We start from the raw sequence: 14,385 nt of genomic DNA, 5'->3' as shown, positions 1-14,385 counted from the left end.
AATAAAAGAAGAAAGGAAAATCTACTGACAACCCTCAAACCAAAACAACCAAGGCGTATACTAGAAGGATGAGATCAAAATCAAGAAAAAATACTCCTATTGATCTTGAAACTGTTGCACCAGCAATTGATGATCAACAGCTCATGAGGCAGTTGGATGCAAAAATGAAAGAGTCTCAATTATTTAAGATAGTTTTCTAACACATAATTACCACTGGATTACAAGTGATCCCTCAATCTTCTATTCATTTGGTTGTTCCTACCATTGGAATGGCACTAGGAGAGGGTACTTCGTATACTAAAACCACTGAAGAACAAGTCCCTCTTGTGATACAGACACCATTATCTGCCCTTGTTCTAACACAAGAGCAGGTAATTATTCATAATATTGAAACTGATTTTGACCAAGATGACGAGCCTATTGCAGTGACTGCTCGAAAGAAAATGGGTGAAACAAAGAAAAGGCAACCCAATATAACTCATGCAACACCTAAGGCTCAAGAGGGACCTATGATTCAAGTGTATCCCATGGAGGTATATATATAGATGATGGAAGAGGATGAACAGGATGAAAGGATGGTTCTCACTCCTCAAGACTAGGAGAATCTACTAAGACAGTTAGAGGGAGGTGAGGAGAAATAAACGGATGAATTAGAAAAGGTGTTTGGAGAGGAAGTTACTGAGAGATTGGAGGAGTTGGTTAGGAAATAATGGCCAACTCTTGATTAGGTTCTTTAGGCTAACCTTTCTCAATAGGTATCTCAACTCCAACAACAACCACATAATCCTCCACTTCAATAGGAGCAACAAGATGAAGAGTGGGAACAACATGTAGAGACCAATAGGATCACTGCAGAAGTAACAATACGGGGAGAGGAGCAAGATGATAGTATGCCTCAATGGTTAAACTTTACTTTCAAGAAAGTGGAGAAAGTCATCCTCCTAAGCATCACTTTGTAGCAAGAAATTAATAAGTCTCGAAGAAGAGCCAAGAGGGCCAAGATGATTCATCATCTTTCTAAAACTGACTCAAGAGACGTAATTTCAAGCGTAGCAACTTTTATACAGGATACTGAAGGACAGCCTCAAGCCACCCCAAAATATAAAATGTTAGAGCTTAGTTTGGGTAAACAGACCAAGTGGGGAGAAAAATTGCCACTCTAGTTGCACTTACTTCAATTAATCAGACCAAGATGGAGAAAGAGCATAAAACCAAAGCAGAAGTTAAACCACAACTAAGGTAGTATAAACAATTGATTAGGGAGATAGAAAAACCAATTGACTCTAAGGTTGATGACACATTGCCATCTACTTCATCCCTCCCACAAGGTGATTTAAAAACACTATACGAGATGAGGAGAGTGACAACTATAGTTAAAACATGGGCTCAAGATTAGTTGAGTAAAATTAAAATGTTCCTACAAGATACAATGGAGCTTTTTGAAGAAGCTCATTTCAATGAGAATTCTCTTATTTATTGTTCTGCACAATGGGAACAATAGCTTCTTCGGTTTTCAAAATAACATAAGACACTTAAGAAAATCCAAAGATTAGGAGAGGCGGTGATTACAAAAGAGGACCTATTGGGAGGAGAAGATATCAATAGCTTGAAATCATGCATAGATATTTTGGATTTAAAGATGGAGATAATGGAGTAGTGTCATATCAAGGTTCTTAAAGAACATCCTCCACTCCTCAATGTACTTGAACAATATGAGCATCTCATGGTTAAGTTGTTAGGAAAGTATGGTTATAGTCTCAAGTAAAATGAGGTATTACATCAAGAGAGTTGTGAGCACTAGTTTAGTAATAGTTAAGTGGATTTCATAGGCAATGACTTGCATGGCGACTACAACTCCCACCATTTTGCAATCCTAGTTTGTAGGCATGATTCCTTCCTAGGGTGTAGGGTGAAATTCTATAAATTGTAGAATTTGGACTATTTTGAAGGTCTGCAAATTGATGATTCAAGGCCATTTAGCTAGAGAATTTCTTTTTATGCAATTTATTTCTCGTGAACTCTTCAAATACTATCATTCATTTTACAAAGATTAATAGAAAAGAAACTTGTGGATTGCCTGATCTACAATAGGTTCTCTCTTGGTTACAATCCTTCATAGTCTGGTATCTCCTTCCATTTGAGTTAGCAACTTGTCCTTTCAACTTTATTGTTTTGTGAATCATATTATGCATGTTAATGGTATATGAGGAATGAAATGGTAGAGTAATTATATGATCTTGTGATATTGATTTCTATTTATATGTAAGTTGTCTGACTTTGCATGTTTTCTGGAGAGTTACATTGAATGTTGATTAAGTGTTATTGATAATACCTTTATGTGATAAACTAACTTCGTAGTTCATTCAGTTGCAATGTATTAATTTTCTTATCACATCTCATCACCTTGATCTATCTTTTGACATTTTTTTTGGATTGAAGTTAAAATTTAAAAATACAAAAAAAAAGGAACTTTGTTTACTTAGTTACAACCAGTAGGCCCCTTGACAAGTATAATCGCATCAACCACTGAGTGATCCAACATTGTCGTGACCCAACTATAGAGACCTTGGAACAATTAGTTTTTCAAGATTGACTTCTTTTTAGGAGAGGTGGTATATGTTCTCTTATCCTACCTAACCACTGGTTAGTGTGTCAAAACACCCATCAACAGTTCAGAATGGAGATATATGCTCGAAATTAAATGATTTCTACTCACAATTGATTTTTCTCTCCTATCTTGATCAATTCTTTTAAATCTGGAGACTACTGCATTCTGTTATTTTAAATTTTATGTATTTGTTTAAAATGCTCCTAACCCATGGCATGCAAGGTGAAATTTATAATTTTAGGGTCAAGGAGGAGTGCTAAACAGGGAAGACAACAATGATATTTCTAGAGACTGTTATAAGAAGAAAGAAAATTCAGCAAATCCAAACTTCAGATTGCCTATATAAAATACCAAAGATGAGTCTTTGCCTACATATAAAAATACAAAAATTATCAAAGGAATGGGATTAGGATTATAGAGAAAAATTATTAAAATTTAAATTTTCTAACATTCTATTTTGGCAATTTTTATTTTTTGTGTTTTCTGTCGTTAACTGTGTTGCATGTGTTCTGATAGAAATTTGCAAGAGTTCTATTAAAAATTCACATTTTTTGTTATATCATTTCACATTCTTGTTTAAGTTTTTTCGCATTCATTTAGTGACCATTTTACATTTGTTTGAAAGTATAAATGACAATTCATTTCTGTCAGATCTTTTATGTTCTGATTTTTTGGTTCTACTGATAGTTTGTCTACAACATGTGGTAGGAAGAATAGGGAATAAATGATCGGTCCAAGACTCCTATTTGAAATTACTAACTTGTGGTTTACAAGATATCCATTTTTTTTACTCACATTTGGTTTTGGTGCTCTAAAATAAACCCATGTGTATGCAATTCATATTTCGATTTGGGTTTAAAAATGGACATGGATTTGTTCTATGCTTAGATTAGATCACATTGAAATTCTCTAAGGTTAATGAACTTTTTTCTTCTATGTTTAGAGTGCTTGCTCATTTCTTAGGTGGGCCCATAGTTGCATGAAGTACCTTTCCACCCACCTTTGGGGTCTTGGGAGATAGGGAAAAATGACAATGACACCCACTTTTATTTTAGTAGTGAGGGGTATCTTTGACTGGGGATTTCATCACCCCATAGAGGTAGCTCGAATTGGAACATGTTGGGGATATCAACTCTCCCAATGCAATCTCAAGCAGGTTTTTCAAGCGGCAATATAAATATACTGGTCACACGGCTGGAGCGCTGAGTGAATTCGATGTATGTGGAGGCCCCAACTGTACTGATAAGCTCAGTTAAAGCCTTAAGTGGCTTTCTTCAATAATTTTCCATTAGATTAGTGATCCCTTGGAAATTTACTATGAGCCAATTGTTTTAGTTAACCCAAAAATATCACATTTGTTGGTTCACAAAGTTTGGATCGTACCTTATAGATACCCCTTATGTACCCATCTTGATGAGATAGGAATTCCCCGATTATAAGATCTCTAGATCTTTGGTGTAAGAGAATCTAGCATGCTTGAGAAGTTAGTACCATGGAGTGGAACCAGTATTTCTAGAGTCTCTATTTGTCTATCTTGTATGAGGTATTTTGTTACAGGGGCCTCATGAAATGGTTTCCTCTTTCTAGCCTAGGTTGTAAATGCTTCTCATGTCTTTATTTTGTTTGATATCTTAAACCATTAAGAGTCAGTCCTTCTTGGGCCCATTTAGGCACTTTTTCTCACATAACTTTGATTTTCAAAGTTGTTAGAAACTAATTCAGTTGGCCATAATGTCTTTCACATCTATATGTTGTGTTTGCACAATCCTTCAACACATAAAATTTTGCCCAAACAATGTCACTCAAACAGACACCTCGATCAACACCAAATAGTCAAACAAGGTCCTAAATTCCCAAAACAAAGTTTCTTATTTACACCCTTTGTGATCATAGGTTGATTCCAAGTCCTTAGTCATTATCTTGCATAGCTCATCCTTAATCCTCATATCATACTTTCATAATCAATAGGTCCTTACCTAGTAGGTCTTGCATTGTTTCTTCTTGGTCAAAGCTTAACTTTAATTTTGCATAATTCATCCCTAATCCTCATATTTCATTTGAGTAGTCCTCATATGGTCTTTCCCTAGTTCATGCTTAGTTCTTATACATAGTCTTTGCCTAAACTCTCCTTTTGCATTTAGGTGTCAAATACAAGTCTGTCATTTTCACTTAGCTCTTGCATAGTCTTAATCTGCATCACATCCAAACATTCTCCCAAAAGATATTTGATTCCAAGAGACCCCAACTTTCAGTAAATCATCATATCAATCTTGGTTCCCTTTCTCATTAGTCTAGCATAGAGAATCATTTTCCAAAATTCTAATTTGAGTCATCAAGGAACTCTTAATCACTTTTGAGTAGTGTCATTTACTTGGTCAATAGGTTAAGTTCACTTTAGTTGTATTTGAATTTCCTTGAAGGAGTCTCCATAGCATGTGTTGTAATGGTCTTGCATGGTGACGATTTCTTCCCATTTGAGCAACCCAATGCGGGTCCAAATGATGATCAAGGAGAAATCATTAATGATCTTAATAACCTTGTGTGGAAGTTGAGAACAAGTGTCCCCTAGTATGAAGGAGTTGAATTTGTCATAGATGAGGAAATACAAAAGGCAATCTGAATGCAAAGAGAAACTGAAAGAGAGATTGTTCGACAAAGGCTTGAATGACTAAGACTACAACAACAACAGTTTCCTCATCTTGATCTTCAACCTCCTTGTCCCAACCCTTAGTAAAGTATCAAGGTAATTTGCATTCATAGTCTTTCAAGAGTCTAGTATTGTCATCCTAGTTGCACCATAAATTGTCATAGGTCTTATATTCCCAAGTCATCTTAGGAGTCATTCATGCCCTTAACAAGATCACAAAGGGCTAAGAATAAGCTGGATCTAAATAGTGACCCTTTTGTTAATCCCATGTGGAACATGGACTTATCAAACTACCAACACATGTACCCCCAAAGAGTTGCAACACTGCCAACCAACATAAACAACATGCCTTCAATAAAAGAAATCTAGTGAAACTTGACACAAGAAGAACTTGAGGCTGCCCAACAAGATGGACAAGCTCTCATCACTCTCAATGCACTTATTAATCATGATAAGGATATATATCTTTCTCTTCTCATTTAGAATGGAGCCAAGCTACCTCCAAATGTTGACATCTCAACAATATTGCCTATAAGGGTAACTTTGAACCAAAATGTAAATCACACACCAAACTTGACACAAACACAAGTTGTATCTTCAATTTCAACACTTGGTGCACCTCAAAACACACAAGCACCAGCAATCCTTTCTACCACAACTTCAACTCAAAGTTCTCAGTCAGTTGTTATGTCCTCAAATACAAATGTCATAGCAAGTCCCTCAAACACCACCACACAAAATCAAACAAGTATGGCTCATAATACTATTCCCACAAGTACCTCTTAACCAATAATATCAACTTCCATGGGATCTACTTATAGTGGTTAGGATTTGAATCAAGGATCCATAGGAATGTAAGGATCTAGTCAGCCAAATATCAGTACCCAATTTTCTTACTTCACAATACCCAGTGGAAATCACAACACACAAGTGCATAATCAAACAATGTTCCAACAATCTCATGTATACTCAAAAACCAATCCTTTCGTGGGGAACACATATGGCCAGTGCATCGTTGACCCAGATAGAGATATTGTCTTAACAAGTTCAAAACCTCCAAAGACATATGGCAAATATGTAAATGGGGAATGAAAAGAAAATCTACACAATGGAGGATCTTCGTCCTTATCCCTTTGACGAGACTTTGTATATGCCACCCTTTCCATCATATTTTAAAACTCCCAAGTTTGACAAATATAGAGGAAAAGGTGATCTTCGATATCATGCCAAGGAGTTCTTCATTGCATGTATTGAGGTGGCTCATGTAGACACATACTTGATGCGCTTATTTCCCAAAGGTCTTGGAGGAACAACACTAGAGTGGTTTTCACACCTCCCACCAAATAATGCCTCATGGGGAGAGCTAGATGAGAAATTTATAACAAAATTATCGCTCAATATAGATAATCTAGTTACTCTAATGGATTTATGTGCTGCCAAACAAAGGGAATGTGAAAAATTTGTTGCATTTTTACAAAGATGGAGATCCCTATACTGTAGATGCCTTAGTCATATACTAGAAGTTGAACAGGTCGACATCTTTGTCGAGAATCTCATTCCTCAAATCAAGTATCCATTGCAGATGCAATGTCTCAAAACCTTCAAGGAGATCACAGAAAATGGTCTAAAGTGTGAGAAGGGTCTTGTAGAGAAAAGGGTCCTAAAAAATCACAAGGAAGGTGGATCAACCAACAACACAAATAATGAAAAATCAAAATTTTGGTCAAAAAATAAGAATATGACAAATGATGGAGTTGTAGATGCTCATGTGGTTAATAGAGTTCAACTAGTGGTATCAATACAAGGACCGATTGAGTCCTTTGTGCCAAACATGAATCATTCCCAAGATAAAAGTGCAGCATCAATGAGCGCAAATGCAGTTCAGTCTGGTAACCCCAGACCTCCAAGGGTTAATACACCTAGAAGAAACTACATGCCACTTAGAGAACCAATTGAGTTATCCCTCAAGAAGATGATACAAACCAATATGGTCACCCTAACAAAAATCAAACCATATAAACTAGGTCCTTTCAAACCAACCTGGTGGAATGATAATGACTTTTGTAAATACCATTGCATGAAAGGCCATAAAAATTCAAGTTGTTATAAGCTCAAGAACTTGATACAAGATCTCATAGATCATGGTGGCATTATTATGGATGCTAATAAAGGATCTGCAAACATAGATCATACTATCTTTAAGGATCTTTTTTGTTAAACATGATAAAGGAAAGGCTTCCTATTCTAGGACGCCGGACAACACTGTAAATTATTACACGAAAGTAGCATATTATTATGCAATAAATGTAATTAGTGCAGGAGATGAAATAGTTGCCACAATCATTGTCAATCTAAGAAACTAAGATTATGTAGTTGTTACTCATCGATCAAAGGTCACATTGCAAGGAGTATTGTCTAATCCTCCTCCATCAACAACTATCTATTATGTAGTGGATCAACTAAAAAAGACCGACGCACAAATTTCATTGTTTGAGATCCTTGGCATCTCCCCAAGTCACAAATAAATCCTAGATAAAGATCTCCAAGAATTTGTTGTCACCCCCAACATAGATGAGAACACCTTCCAATCAATGGTTGTAAATCTAGCTGCTTCCCATATGGAATTTACAGAACAGGATGTCCCAACAGATAAATCCATGCACAATGACCCTTCATCTAGAAGTGTTTATTCACAATAAAAAGAGATAAGAGTATTAATAGACGGTGGAGCCGAACTCAACATATACACTCTTAACTTGGTCAAAGCATTGGGCTACTCACAACATCTTATTGATCCTACCAAAATAATAAACATTAAAGCATATGATGATGAAGAATACCCATCAAAAGGTGTAGTTACCTTGTCTATACAAGTAGCACCTATTACCACTGATGTCACATTCCAAGTCCTAGATTGAGAATTGGGATACAACATGCTACTAGGCTGCTCATGGATACATGTAATGCAAGTTGTGCCATCAAATTTCCACCAATATGTTAAGTTCCCTTATAATGGTACTAAGATCACAATACTAGGTGATATGAATCCCTTCCAATATTGTAATTACTTAAGAGAAAGAACAGACAACCAAGTCCCTATCAATCAAGAAGCTCCATCATCATCTTTCATACCTACAACACCACCCCTCCATATCAAGGATGAAGGATGTGGTAAATATTCCTATTCCAGGACATTATTAGTAGGACAATTGTCTCCTAGATCCTTTGGGATAACTTTTCCAAATCCAACAAAGAAAGATAAAGGAAAATAAATAGTCCAATTCTCAGACTCTTGTTTCTTTATAAGATGGGGAGAGTAAGATGAAAAATTCTTTGAAGAAGATATGAAAAAATGGCTGTATAGAGAAGAAGATGATAGTTAAAATGTTAGACTCCCTTTAAATCAATATGGCAATGGTTTCAAAATGTTACAAAGACATGGTTATGATGGCACAATGGGATTGGGGAAATAGGATCAAGGCATTATAGAGCCTATACTACCATTAGAAAAACCAAAGCATCAAGGTTTGGGATATAATTGCATGACAAGATGAAGAACAATAGTTAGACCAGATACTCTGGTTATCCAAAATCTACCAACTCCAACAACATCACCCGTAGTAGGTGAGAAAAAAGATCCTGAGTCACCAAGCTAGAATAATCTATCAATGATTGTCTTTGCACTAGAATCACATGTAAATGTAGTAACAAAGATGGGAATTGTACTAACAGATGAATCAAATACCCATTTTGCACCATCACCATCAAATAGCACAGAAATGGAAACAAGCATAGCCCCAGCTAGTGATAGTAATATCATATTACCTCAGTCTCTCATCCAAGCACTAAACGATATGTCTGTCATAGAGGAAGGATCTACAAGTCATGGGAACATCCAACTATTCATCAACATGGTGGAAACTCCTCTTTCTCCCATTGAGGAAGTTAATGAACCCAATAAATAAAGATTAGACACGGAGACAAACATTGAAATTGTAGCTGATTCCCATGAGTATGAATTCCTATCTCTTCATAGTTGTATCACATATACAACGTATAGATCTTATGACAACCAATCACCTATTGATGATGGCATTATTTATGAAGACAAATAAATAAATCCAAAATCAATCAAATATGTTTGTAATAGCTGAGTTTGGATGATATCAGTAGTACCTCCTCTAGAGGAAAGCAGAGAGCTCTATCTAATGTATCCTCACTTAATAGACTGGGGGCAAGAAGACAAACCACATCTTAATTGGTTTGAAAATGATGAAGCTATTGCAGAATTTGTGGGTGCTTGGGATGGGCTTCCTTATGATGATCACAAAGATGGATTTGTAATAGACCTGGATAGGATAGCCTATTTTGGAGAGGCAAGCTCCTCTTCTGCAGAGGTTGAAGTAGATGAACACCCAAGCACTAGTAGACTAGATGACCTCCCTATTGATTAAGAACAATTGACGTTGCTTGTTGAAAAGATAGAGGAAGTCAATATTGGGGACACTAAAACCATACGTAAAATACACTTGGCGCAGTCTCTAAGGCCAGAAGAAAAAGAGAAATTTGTTTAGTTCTTTAAACAAAGACCAATAATTTTTTCTTGGTCATATGCTAACATGCTAGGACTGGATCTAGAGCTAGTACTACATCATTTACCATTTTTACCAGGTGCAAAGCCATATAATTTTTTTTTGCATAAGATGCACCCTCAAATCGCCTTGCCGGTGAAAGTAGAACTACAAAAGTTGTTGGATGTGGGCTTCATAAGATCGATAGACTATGAAGAATGGATATCCAACTTAGTACCAATGACCAAACCCACTGGAGGTATAAGAATATGCACTGACTTTAAGGACTTGAACAAGGCTTGTCCCAAAGATGACTTCCCACTAACCAACATAGATATCATTGTGGATTTAACTACTAGGCATGATATGCTTTCACTCATGGATGGTTTTTTTGGCTATAATCAAATCAAGATTGCACTAGAAGACCAACATAAAACAACTTTCACTTGCCCTTGGGGAACAAACTATTGGAATGTGAAGCCATTCGGTCTCAAGAATGCTAGCACCACTTATCAAAGAGAAATGACCACCCTGTTCTATGACATGATACATGATTTCATAGAAGATTATGTAGATGACTTGCTGTAAAAATAAAAAACTGGGGATGATCATTTTGATATTCTAGCCAAAATCTTTGACAGGATTTAACAATACAATGTCTGACTCAACCCCAAAAAGTGTGTCTTTGACATGACATCTGGCAAACTCTTGGGATTCATTGTATCCAATAGAGGGATTGAGGTAGATCCTATTAAATTCAAAGCTATATTAGAAATGCCACCACCATCTACACTCAAATAGCTTAGAAGCTTGCAAGGAAGATTGCAATCCATCATACGCTTCATAGCACAATTGGCAGAAAAGTGTCAACCATCTCAACACCTTCTCAAGAAAGGTGTAACTTTTAAATGGATAGATCAATGTTAGGAAGAATTTCAAGCATTGAAAAAATACCTATTGTCAACACCAGTATTAGTTCCACTAATACCAAGTAAACCTTTACTTTTGTATATATCAACAACTAGTTCTTCTTTGGGAGCTCTATTAGCACAACATGATGATCAAGGGAGAGAAAGAGCCATCTATTACATAAGCCAAACATTAGTGGGATATGAGCTTAATTATACACCCATGGAGAGAGCATGCTCAGCAATAATCTTTGCATCCCAAAAGCTTAGGTACTACATGCTGAGTCACAAGATCAAACTCATAGCACACTTTGATCCTCTTAAGTACCTTTTGAGCAGAGCTACATTAATAGGAAGATTGGCCAAGTGGGCCATGATATTGAGTGAGTTTGACATTGAATATGTAGATAGAAAGGTTATTAAAGGAAAAATCATTACAGATTAGTTGGCAGAAGCTCCTATATAGGATGATCATCCACTCCTAGTAGATTTCCTTGATGAATCTATGTTCACCATAATAGCCTCAATACCCTGGAAACTATATTTTGATGGTTCTTACACCAATCACGACGCAAGTGTTGGTATCCTATTTGTAACTGCTCAAGGTGACTCAATTCAAAAATCTTATAGAATAATCTTTCCATGCACAAACAACACAGCTGAATATGAAGCTCTCATCATAGGACTTCGTATTGCAATCTAGTGGAAAATAACATACTTAAATGTCTATGTAGACTCATAGCCTTATTGCTAATCAAGTCAATGATGATTACAATACCAAGGATGACAAACTAATGCCCTATAAAAAATAATTGAATGACTCAAACAACACTCTAGTCATATCACCTTTGAGAAAATTCCTAGACAACAAAATAAATCGACAGATGCTATGGAAACTGTGGGATCCCTTTTGAATATGCCAAACAATGAAACTTAGTTTGAGTTCATCATGGAATAGCTAATAGTACTGACATATGAGATCCCTTCTTCTAAGTATGTATGCATGATACTAGGCCCATAATCATCATGGTATAATGAAATATATGCATATTTGCATGACCAATACATGTCTCCTAACCTATCTAGAAATCAAAGGAAAACTCTCATACACCAGGAATCTAGACATGTTATCATTGCTAATACTCTATAGCAAAAAGACTTTTATGGGACCCTTCTTCAATGTCTAAATGTCAAAGAAGAATTGTTAACTTTAAAAGAAGTGCATGATGGAATCTATGTGGCACATTCCAATGGTCCTGTATTCGCAAAAAAATTATGCAGAACTAGATATTACTGGCCAACCATAGAAAAGGATGCCTATAAATATGTGCAGAAGTGCAGACAATGTTAGTTACATGGAGACCTACATGCGCCCACTCAAGATCTCCAACCAATAACATCACCTTGGTGATTTTCACAATGGGGACTAGATCTTGTGGGCAAGATAAATCCCACATCCTCCAATGGACATAAATTCAGCCTAACAACTACCAAATATTTAACCAAATGGATGGAGGCAATCCCTCTAACCTATGCCACTAGAAAGCGGATAAAAATGTTCCTTCTTAATTATATTATCTATTGATATGGAGTCCCAATGTGCATAGTAACCAATAATGGACGTTCATTCAAAAACTAGGAGGTACATGAACTGTGTGACCAATTTCAAATTCAGCATCAATTTGCAATCCCATATTAACCCCAAAGTAATGGTCAAGCAGAGGCAACTAATTTTAAAGAAAGTTGTCAATCAAGAAGGAAGAGATTGGCACCTCTAGTTAAGTCTTGTGCTCTGGGCTTACAAAATAGGTGTGCGCACAACCATGGGTGCCACCCCATACTCATTGGTCTATGGTACTAAATCTATTTTATCTATTGAGGTAGAATTGTCTTCTCTTAGAGTGTCCCTAAAAGGAATTATATTAGAGGAAGACTATAGAGTTGCCAGGCTTCAAGAGCTAGAAATTTTTGATGAGAATTGGTAGAGCACACTAAATCACCTACAACAGACTAAAAAGGAGCTATAACAAAAGAGTAAGGCCAAGACATTTTGAGGTAGGAGATTTGGTCCTTAAGGAAAATCAGAAGAACCTAGCGGACCATGAAAAGACAAGAAAGTTTGAAACTAATTGGTTGGGTCCTTTCATAATAAAACGTGTTATTGGTAATAGAGAATATAGCTTGTCCACAGTGGGGGGAAATCTACTCCCTAATCCTATGAACAACATTCACCTTAAATGATACTATCTAAGGGCTACGTTAGTTTAGGTTTTATTTTTCTGCATTTTTGCATATCATTTCTCTAGCATTGCATTACATATAGTTTATTTTTTAATTTGCATCATACTCGCATCATAACTTGCATCTTCATAGCATATAGTCATCTTTCTTCATATATAGCTTCATCAATAAAAAAAAATGCAATTGTCTTACTTGAATCACCTGTCTGCACATGAAAGAAGCAAAGGTTATCTCATTTCTTAGATACTCGGACATGAAGTTTTCAAAACCTAAGGTCAATCATCTTCAACATCACCTAGTGGTTAGACTTTTTCTATGGTTGGGTAGATGTTTCACTATCATGCCTTGTCTCCCAAGTCTATCAATTGCTATATCTCACACATTAATTGTTTGCTCTAAATCATTGTAGAAATCTGGTTGATCATATGACTAGAAAAAATCTAAAACTCTGCTTCAGCATCGCTATAATTGTCACACCAATGTAAGTTTCATTAGTTATAAGCCAATGCAAAGAATAAAAAATAAAAAAGATCTATGCCTAATTACATATCAAAATATCAAGGCAAAAGAGAAAAGATATATAATTGAAATATCATGCATCAAAAAGTGCAATAAAAGCTTGGCTTTGGGAACATGCAAGTAACTCCATCAGGGCTATGGATGCATGCTATAAATGGAACATTATTCAAGAGATTACAATGATAACCTCATCAGGGTTATAGACCCTTGCTGGCAGTGAGGCTCTATCCAAGATGCTTTTGAAGAGAGAATAAACTATGTGCTAGTCACATAGGATGCTAAGGGTCTCCAATGATCACAAGAGCTGGAGTAAATTAAACTGCAATCATAGGTAAAAGAAGACCAAAAGTTTCAGGAATCAGTGGGGAAGTTTTTTGCATCTCCATTTATAAATGTTAGTCACTCAATGTGTTAAAGTAGGTGGTCCAAGGGTTCTTGACAATCGAACGAACACCTATCTCTAAAATGTTTTATACCTTCAAAACAATCAGTTTATAAAGTGATAACATAGACAATCATCCTTGTCCAAATAGGAAATGCATTTTCATATTGCATGAGCATAGTTTCATATCAAAAATTTTATTGTCTCCATGTGCATTTTGTTGATTATTATATCATAGCAAGCTAGTACACCGGGGGCATAATTTAAAAAACCCTAAAAAGCATAAAAAGACCTGAAAAAAAAATCCCTAAAAAGCATAAAAAGACTTGAAAAAATCCCTAAAAAGCATCAAAAGACTTGAAAAAATCACTAAAAATCAGAAAAAGTCATGAAAAAATCCTAAAAAATCAGAAAATGTCTTGAAAAAATCTTAAAAATGAAAAAAAGACCTTAAAAACCCTCAAAAATCAAATAATGTTCTAAAAGGAAAAAACCCTAAAAAGCAGAAA

The 14,385-nt window shown here is 35.8% G+C and overlaps 1 pseudogene; it reads left to right on the top strand.

Moving 5' to 3' along the window:
- Positions 1 to 269: 269 nt before the first annotated feature.
- Positions 270 to 14,385, top strand: part of LOC131047876 (asparagine synthetase [glutamine-hydrolyzing]-like) — a 28,805-nt pseudogene continuing 14,689 nt past the window's right edge.

Source organism: Cryptomeria japonica, chromosome 4, assembly GCF_030272615.1.
Source record: "Cryptomeria japonica chromosome 4, Sugi_1.0, whole genome shotgun sequence".
NCBI lineage: Eukaryota > Viridiplantae > Streptophyta > Pinopsida > Cupressales > Cupressaceae > Cryptomeria > Cryptomeria japonica.
The sequence above is the reverse complement of the archived record's forward strand: the minus strand, read 5'-3'. Positions and strand labels throughout refer to the sequence as shown.